The sequence below is a fragment of the Rhinopithecus roxellana genome, chromosome 18 (genome assembly GCF_007565055.1).
Source record: "Rhinopithecus roxellana isolate Shanxi Qingling chromosome 18, ASM756505v1, whole genome shotgun sequence".
In the NCBI taxonomy this organism is placed as follows: Eukaryota; Metazoa; Chordata; class Mammalia; order Primates; family Cercopithecidae; genus Rhinopithecus; species Rhinopithecus roxellana.
This window is the reverse complement of record NC_044566.1, coordinates 4,179,079-4,189,246: the sequence shown is the minus strand read 5'-3', so window position 1 is coordinate 4,189,246 and position 10,168 is coordinate 4,179,079.

The following is a 10,168-nucleotide window of genomic DNA, read 5'->3' as shown; positions in this document are numbered from 1 at the left end:
CTGCTCGTCATGTGCGCCGAGTTCCGTACTGTTCATCGCCCATGCAGATTCCACCTCTCCAAGATCAAGATGCAGACCCTCCGTCACCATGGACACCTCCACTGTGCCACCCTTCAGAGACGCCCCACCCATTTCATCCCCAGCACTCCTCACCCTGCAACCACTGATTTTTCCCTTCTCTACCATTTTGTCACTTCGAGAATCTTACCTTATGTATGTGACTTGAAATTGGTTTTCTCGGTCGGTTTGATGACTTTTGAGATCTGTCCAAACTATCGCATGCATTGATTTTTCCTTTTTGCTGCTCGGCGGTGTTTCTTGGCGTGGACGTACCACACATTATTTCACTATTCGCTATTGTAGGGCTGTGTTTCCAAGTTTTGGCTATTACTAATACGAAGAAAGCTGACACAAGCATTTATGTGCATGTTTTTGTGCAAACATAAGCTTTCATTTCCATGCAATACATGTTGGGGGCACAATTGTTAATGATATAATAACTGTATGTTTAAAATGTTAAGAAATTGCCAAACTTTTTCCAGAGCAGCTGTGCCTGTGTGAGGGAAGTGTAGAAATCCCACCTCGTTTTTGTATCCTTACTCTCCCCCCATTTATAATACAATGTGGCCTTAATGGTCTTCTTCAACCACATTATAACACAGTTACTTTTTTGTTTTGTTTTGTTTTGTTTGAGACAGGGTCTTACTTTGTCACTCAGGCTAGAGTGCAGTGGTGCAATCACGGCTCACTACAACCTTCACCTCACCAGGCTCGGGTGGTCCAGGTGATCCTGCCACCTCAGCCTCTGGAGTAGCTAGGACCACAGGCACATGCCACTATGACTGGCTAATTTTTTTTTTTTTTTTTTTTTTTTTTTAAAGATGAGGTTTCACTGTGTTGCCCAGGCTGGTCTCAAATGCCTGGGCTCAAGTGATCTGCCCAACTTGGCCTCCCAAAGTGCTGGGATTACAGGCATGAGCTACTGCACCCAGGCTGCACATGTTGAATTGTCCCTGCATCTTTGGGATGAAGCCCACTTGATCATGGTGACTGCTCTTTTTAATGTGTCATTGAATTTGGTTTGCTAGTATTGTGTTGTGAATTTTTGCATCTTTGTTCAACAGGGATCCTGGCCTGTAGTTTTCTTCTTTTGTTGTGTTTTTGTGTGGTTTTGGTATCAGGGAAATGCTGACCTAGTATAATGAGTTTAAAGTGTTCCTTCCTACTCAATTTTTTGGAAGAGTTTGAAAAACAATGACATTAGCTCTTTTTTAAATGTTTAGTAAAATTCAGACCAGGCATGATGGCTCATGCCTGTAATCCCAGCACTTTGGCAGGCCAAGGTGGGCAGATCACTTGAGGCCAAGAGTTTGAGACCAGCCTGAGCAACATGACGAAACCCAATCTGTACTAAAAATACAAAAAATTAGCCAGGCATGGTGCCGTTTGTCTGTAGTCCCAGCTACCCAGGAGGCTAAGGTTTGAGGATCAGCTGAGCCCAGGAGGCTGAGGCTGCAGTGAGCTGTGGTTGCACCACTCCACTCCAGCCTGGGTGACAGAGTAAGACCCTATTTATAAAAAAAAAAAAAAAAAAAAAAAAAAAAAATCAGCAGTGCAGCCTTCAAAAAAAAAATCAGCAGTGAAGCCTGGGATTTTCTCTGATGGGAGACTTTTTATTACCATATCAATCTCATTACTCATTATTAGTATATCCAGGCTTTCTATTTCTTTATGATTCCATCTTATTAGACTCTATATGTTCAGAATTTATTTCTTGTAAATATTTCAATTTGTTGGCTTATAGTTGTCCATAACAGTCTCATGATCCTTTGTATTTCTGTGGTATCTGTTTTAATATCTCATTTTTCATCTCTGATTTATTTTAACCTTCTCTCTTTCATCTTAGTCTAGCCAAGGTTTATTAATTTTATCTTTTAAAATAAAACAACTCATCATTTTGTGGATCTTTTATATTTTTAAAAATTCTCCATTTTATTTCTGATCTGATCTTTATTATTTCTTTTCTTCTACTAATTTTGGATTTAGTTTGTTCTTGCTTTCTAATTTGTTAAGACGTAACATTAGGTTACATCTTAACTTTACTTGAGATCTTTCCACTTTTTTGAAGTAGATGTTTACGGCTATTAACTTCCTGCTTAGAATGTTGCATCTCATAGGTTTGGGTATGCTGTATTTCCATTTTCATTTGTTTCAAAGAATTTTTAACTTTTCTTTTAAATTTCTTCATTGACCCATTTGTTATTCAGTAGTGTGTCCTTTAATTTCCATGTATTTGTAGAGTTTCCAATATTCTTTCCGGTATTGATTTCTAGTGTTATTCCATTGTGGTCAGAAAAAAATACTTGATATCATTTTGATTTTTTAATTTGTTAAGACTTGTTTTGTGACCTAATATATGGTCTATCCTGGAAAATATTCTATGTGCTGTTGAAAAGAATATGTATTCTGTAGCTGTTGAATGGAATACTCCATAGATGTCTGTTGTGTCCATTTGTCTAGAGTGCAGTTTAACCCGGATGTTTCTTCATTGATTTTCTGTCTGAATAACCTGTCCATTGTGGAAAGTGGGGTGCTGAAGTCCCCTACTATTATTATATTGCAGCTGATCTCTCCTTTTAAGTCTATTAATAGTTGCTTGTATATTTGGGTGCTTTAGTGTTGGGTGAATATATATTTACAATTGATATGTTCTCTTGCTGTGTTGACCCCTGTATCACTATATAATGGTCTTGTCTTTTTTTCACTGTTGTTGATTTAAAGTCTATTTTATCTGACATAAGTAGAGCCACTCCTACCCTTTTTGATTTCCGTTTGAATTTCTTCTGTCCCTTTACTTTCAGTCTATGCCTGTCTTTATAGTTGACATGAGTTTCCTGTACGCAGCATATAGTTGGGTTTCTTTTTTTTTTTAATTCAGTCACTCTATGTCTTTTAATTGAAGAATTTAATCTGTTTACATTCTAGGTTATTATTGGTAGATAAGGATTTATTACTTCCATTTTGTTATTTGTTTTCTGATTGCTTTTTAAAGCCTTTCTCCTTTTTTTTCTCTTACCATCTTCCTTTGTGGTTATTTTCTGTAGTAATATTTTCTGATTCTGTGCTATTTATTTTTAGTGTATCTATTATAGGTCTTTGCTTTATGGTTACTACGAGGCTTACAAAAACCATCTTATACTCAAGCCTGTAATCCCAGCACTTTGGGAGGCCGAGACGGGCGGATCACGAGGTCAGGAGATCAAGACCATCCTGGCTAACATGGTGAAACCCCGTCTCTACCAAAAAATACAAAAAAACTAGCCGGGCGAGGTGGCGGGCGCCTGTAGTCCCAGCTACTCGGGAGGCTGAGGCGGGAGAATGGCGGGAACCCGGGAGGCGGAGCTCGCAGTGAGCTGAGATGCGGCCACTGCACTCCAGCCTGGGCGACAGAGCGAGACTCCGTCTCAAAAAAAAAAGAAAAAAACCATCTTATAGTTACAAGTTATTTTAAATGGATACTTTTGATTGCAAAGAAAAGAAACAAAAACAAACTCTACGATTTAACACCATCCCCTCCCACGTTTTAACTTTATAATGTCTCCGTTTATATCTTTTTATATTGCCTATCTACCCGTTATTGCAGTTATGATTGTCTTTAATAGTTCTGTCTTTTAATCTTCATACTAAAGATATGAGTGATTTACACTACAATGACAGTGTTAGAGTACTCCGAATTTGCCTGTATACTCACTTTTACCATTGAGTTTTTTTCCTTGTTATGCTCTTCCAGATTGCCAACATCTATTTCTGACATAAACACTCAGTAAACTAGGAACAGAAACATTCTTACCCTGATAAAGAGCAGCTAATAGTTTATTTAATGATTAAAGACTAAATGATTTTCCACCAAAATCATCAGGCAAAATGCCCACTCTCACCATTTTATTCAGTACTTTACTGGAAGGTCCAGCCAGTACATTAAGGCATGAAGAAGAAATAAGAGACACTCATATTGGTGTCTTTATTTAGATAACATGAATCTGTATTTATTCAGATGACATGATTGTCTCTGCAGAAAATTCAGTAAAATCTACAAGAAAAATCTACTAGAACTAATAAGTGAGCTTAGCAAAGTTGTGAGTTCAAAATCACTGTGCAAAAATCAATTTTTATATATTAGCAATAAAAAATCAGAAAAATTTAAAAACTACAATTCATAATAGCATCAAAACATAAAACGTATGTACAAATAAATGTTCAAGATACATACACTGAAAGCTATAAAACATTGCTGAGACAAGTTAAAGAGAACCTAAATAAATGGGCTACAGTGTATTCATAGATTGGAAGACTTGGTATTGTTGAGATGCCATTTCTCCCCAAATCAATGTACAATGCAACCAATTCAATGCAAACCTAATCAAAATCTCAGCAGGCTTTTTGCAAAGACAGACAAACTGATTCTAAATTTCATATGAAAATGGAAAAATCTTGAGTAGCCAAAAGCCCTCTGAAAAACATTCACAAAGACTTACACTACCTGACTTCGAGATTTATCACGAAGCTACAGTAATAAGGAGAATGTGGGATGGCATCATCAAGATAGAGACAAAATAGTGAAACATAACAGAGTCCAGAAATAACCCCAGATAGATATGGTCAATTGATTTTCAACACAGGTGCAGAGGGAATTCAGTGGAGAAAGAAAGGACTTCTCAGTAGTGTCAGAACAACTGGATATCCACATGCAAAATTTATAGTTCAAGTCACACCTTGTAGCTGATGCACAAATTAACTCAAGATGAATCATAGACCTAAATGTAAAATGCAAAACTATGAAATATCTAGAATTAAACAACAAACAATATCTTTATGACCTCGGATTCAGAAAAGACCCGTTAGACTATGAGAGAGTGAGAGAGAGAAAACCATGATCTACAAAATGAAAAATGAATATATTGGATTTCATCCAAATTATGAACATCTCTTTGAAAAACACTGTTAAGAGAATGAAAACACAAGGTATATACTGAGAAAAAAAAATACTTGCAAGTCATTTGTCTGTAAAAAGAAAGACTTGTACCTAAATATATACAGAAGTCTCAAAACTCAATAATAAGAAAACAGCTCAATAAAAAATAGGCGAAAGATTTTAATAGACACTTTGCTAATAAAGGCAAACAAACTATATCCACATAATAAGTTCAATATCATCAGTAATTGGGGAATTAGGGAACTTCAAATTAAAATCACAATGTGATGATAGTGTACACCTGTTAGAATAGCTAACATTAAAAAGACTGACCAGACCAAATCTCAGCAAGGATGTGGAGCAACTGGAACTCTCAGCTGGTGCTAGGAATTGAAAATGGAAAACAGGTTGTCAGTTTCTTAAAAAGTTAAATATACAACTGGGCATCGTGGCTTACACCTGTAATCCCAGCACTTTGGGAGGCTGAGGCAGGTGGATCACGAGGTCAGAAGATCGAGACCATCCTGGCCAACATGGTGAAACCACATCTCTACTAAAAATACAAAAATTAGCTGGGCATGGTGGCGCTCATCTGTAGTCCCAGCTACTCGGGAGGTTAAGGCAGGAGAATCACTTGAACCAAGGAGGCAGAGGTGGCAGTGAGCTGAGATCACACCACTGCACTCCAGCCTGGTAATAGAGCAAGACTCTGTCTCAAAATAAAATAAAATAAAATAAATATACATCTACCATGTGGCCCAGCCATTTCACTCCTAGGTCTTTACCCAAAACAAATGAAAGCATATGTCCACACAAACCTTGTATGTGAATATTCATGGAAGATTTATCTGTAATAAGCAAAAATTGGAAATTACCTAAATGTCAATCAACAAGTGACTGAAAAAACAAATGTGGTATATGCATGAAGGAATACTACTTGGCAATAAAAAGCAATGCACCATTGATGAACACATCAACATGGCTGAATGTCAAAATACCTCTGCTAAGTGAAAGAAACCAGACAAAAAAGAACACATACTTTACAATTCAATTACAGAAAATGAAAACTAATCTCTGGTGTCAATGATCAGATCCACGGTTACTGGGCACGATAAGAAGGGTGAAGAAGAGCAGGTGTGAGAAATCACAAAGGAGCCTGACTCAACTTTTGAGTAATAGATGTGTTCATTAATTTGATTGTAGTGATGATTTCATGGGTGTATTCATATGCCAAACTTATAACATTGTATACTTTAGATATGTGCACTTTGTTATATGCCAATAATACCTCAATAAAGCTGTTAAGAAGAAAAAGTGGTTCATATTCCAAGAAGATTTCAAATATTAGTGCCTCCACCAAAGACCTGGTGCCTGGGTGATTGATACGATTTGGATTTGTGTCCCCATCCAAATCTCATGTCATATTGGAGGAGGGCCCTGGTGGGAGGTGACTGGATTATGGCGGCAGATATCTCCCTCCCCCTTGCTGTTCTTGCTATAGTGAGTTCTCACGAGATCTGATGATGGTTTAAAAGTGTGTGGCATTTCTCTCTCTCTCTCTCTCCTGCCACCAAAGAAGGTCTTTGCTGCTTCCCCTTCACCTTCCGCCATGATTGTAAGTTTCCTGAGGCCTCCCAGCCATCCATCCCATTAAGCCTGTGGAACTGTGAGTCAATTAAACCCTTTTCTTCATAAATTACCCAGTCTCACGTAGTTCTTTACAGCAGTGTGAAAATGGACTAATGTAGTGATGATTCCTGTCACACTTTTCATTTAACTCACCTGTTTAGCAAGTACAATAACCACATGAGTCTTGGAGAGTAACAGTAAATTACGCAGATTTAGTGAGGTGTTGATGACAATGGCAGGTGCAATTGTACATTTACCTTTACTAGGATAAATCAGCTGGTACGCAACCAGTTTGCAGCTGTCAATTTGAAAAATATTTTATTCCAGCGCATCCATAAAGAAAAATGAGAAACTGCCTTCATGTAGCAGCAACAGCAATATGCCTTTGATGAGTTGCTTGTTGCCAAGGCCCAGGTACACCTGTTGTTCTGGCAGAATTATCAATAGCACTTCCTTTCACTTTCAAAAGTCCAGGTTTGGATCATAAATTATACAACCACCTTATTCAGAACAATGCCAAGTCTTCTGCATTGTCCTGCAGGCCTAAGACCTCGAGAATAGTCTGAATCATACTGAGAAACTGTAGGGACCTACCTGGCAAGTTCTAATAGGAGAATCATTGCACAAATCTCTGATGTTTTGAGTGAGGTTATCCCCTCTTCTGTTGGCAAATCTCCTTTCCAAAAGCAGCTCTTGGCTTGCTATTAGGCTCCGGTAGAAACCAGTTCTTAAAAGTGTAGGTTCATGGGTGGACCTGTACAGTACCCCAGCCCTGCAGCAAGTAGGCAGATCCTGTGCTGTGGCCTCACACAAAACCCAGTGATAAAAGGAGACCCTCCCAGTGAGAAAACTGTGTGGCATGATCTACCACCCACTTTCTATGGAAGAAGACATGCCCTGGGGTGCTGATTCATATCAACTTGTGGGCAGTGGCTCATGGGTTGACCAGCTGGCCATGGGCTTGAAGAGAATAAGACTGGGAAATTAGTGTCAAGGGGGTTGTATTAGGCTGTTCTTGTACTGCCAGAAAGAATTCCTGAGACTGGTAACTTATAAGGAAAAGAGGTTCAGTTTGCTCACGGTTCTGCAGGCTGCAAAGGGATGGTACCAGCATCTGCTCAGCTTCTGGTGAGGCCTCAGGAAGCTTCCAATCATGGCAGAAGGAGAAGTGGGAGCAGGCACATCACACGATGAAAGCAGAAGCAGGAGGGAGGGTGTTGGGGGAGGTGCCTCACACTTTCAAACGACCAGATTTCACGTGAGCTCAGAGACAGAGCTCACTTGTCACCAAGAGGATGGCTCAAGCTGCTCATGAGGGGTCTGCCCCCGTGACCCACTCAACACCCAGCAGGTCCCATACCTCCAACACTGGGTATCACACTTCAACATGGGATGTGGGTGAGGACAAGTATCCAAACTCTATCAGGGGTTAAGGTGAGAAACACATGTGTGAACCTCTCAGGACCTATGTCCACCACAAGACGTCCACTGCAGGGAGGCATTTAACAATTATATGGACAATCTGATATCCTGTGAATGTCAACTAGCCCTCCCTCAGCTATCCTGAGGCTTGCTCCAAGGTCTCATGCACAGAGCGGCTGCAGCAGCAGGGATAAAGGCTGTGCATGGGCTCAGTGGCCCGACCTTTCTCAGGGCTGATCAGTCAACCGCCTACCTTTCCCAACAGCAGAGACTAATGTGGCACCATTTTTCAGGGTAGCCGGATACCACCTGTTAGCAGGTTGAGTACATTGGGCCCTTCCATCACAAAGGGGACAACACTGAATCTTCACAGCCATAGACAATATCCCGGGTGTGTATTTGCCTTCCCTGCTCACAATACTTCTGCTAACACCAGCAAAGTCACCTCTAACCAAGGGAGACATTTTATGACTATGGTAGCCTATCTGGTGACCCCAACAAACCAGTCCTGTTTGTTTGTGTCTTTGGGTTGTCCTCTCCGAAACTGACTCTGAGCTTGGCCATGACTAGCTGTGCCCATGAGTGCCGGCCAGGGGTTCTATGAAAAGTCACTGCCTGCGAGGCACTTCCTTGGCAGCTCTGTCTGGCCCTCGCCTCACTCAGCAGGGCACCAACTGCGCAAGGGCAGGGGCCCTGGCCTGTGCAGAGTCGTCACACATGCAGGCCACAGCTGGCTGTCCTTCATGGGGCCACGTGCCCACCAGCCTCACTTGTACTTAGGAGCTCTGGCCCTTCTCCTGGGGGTCCCTGGCAGGAGTAGTCCCCAGGTCCCCATCCTCTTCCCAGCTGCACACTGAACTGCTTCCCTTCCTTCATTCCCTATCCCACCACCCTCAGCAGGGCCAGTCCCCAAACCTCACGTGGGGAAGCCCTTCCCCCCACCCGTACCCTACTGAGTCACAGGGGCTTCCCAAACCAGAGACCCCAGGTGACCCCTAACGTCTCTGATGAGCATCCAGTCCACCAATAACGGGGCACTTTTTTCAGGCTGGATCGTGATTGTTTTCAGGGAAGGGGGCAGCATTGAGGGCTTCAGCAAAAGGGCCCACAAAGGTGGATGTCTTCCACCCAGTAACTTGCTCTCCAGTGACTGAGGAGTCATCAAGGAAGCCACAGGCAGCAAAGACCCAACTGTCCAGGAAGCGTGGCTGCCAGGAGGCCGCTCTGTGCACCGCTTCCTCCTAAGGACGAAAGCTCTGAAGTAGGCGTGCCTCCAACAAACCTGGGGCTTTAAGTGTTATTTTTGGGGGGCATCCATTCTGCCTCATCTCTGCAAGGGATGGTCCAGGCCACGCTGGAAACATCGTGCAAAGAGACTCTGCCAGGTAGGGCCACCGAGCCCCATCTGCGCAGCTCTATCATGACCACCATGCGGCCAGGGTGCACAGGGAGTACACAGGGTGCACAGAGAGTACACAGGTGCACTGTACGAAATACCGGCTCTCTGGCCCTTTACAAAAAGTGTGCTGACACCTGATCTACACCAATACAAGGGCCCGATTGGCCTAAAGCCGGTGAGGTGCCCGTGAGAAGAAAGGGGCTAACAGCAGGCCCATAACTTCCCCCCGCAGGAAGCCCTAGAGCAGTGCAGACCCTGGGCCAAGCCCATCAGCAGCTGATAAGGTTGACCAGGCAGAAAGCAGACAAGGGGCTTCCAGGGGCTCATGCAAACTGATTTCTCATCTAAATACTCCTTGTATTTAGCAGGATGTGTCTGGTCTATCTGGATTGTTTATTATCCTTTTTCAAAGCTGCAATGCGTGGACATAAGGGCCACAGTTCCTGTGTAGAATGCACATTTTCGAAGTGAGAAAATGCAGCCTCCAACATCCGTGGGCTGCCCTGGGCCAGCCTGGGGTGCCTGTGAGCGTCCGTCGGCCACTCTGGGACTGAGCGCACTGCCTTGCATGAGGGGCTCTCAGGAAGCTACGGCCTATGCTTTGGGACCTATCAGATTCAGATCCGAACGCTGCTCCTCCCTCGCAGCATGACCAAGTCCTAGCAAAGCCAAATGCCAGAGTCTTGAACCGCCTGTGTCCATGTGGCAGCCCACTCTTGGTGAAAGTGCAGCCTGCCTTCTGGAAA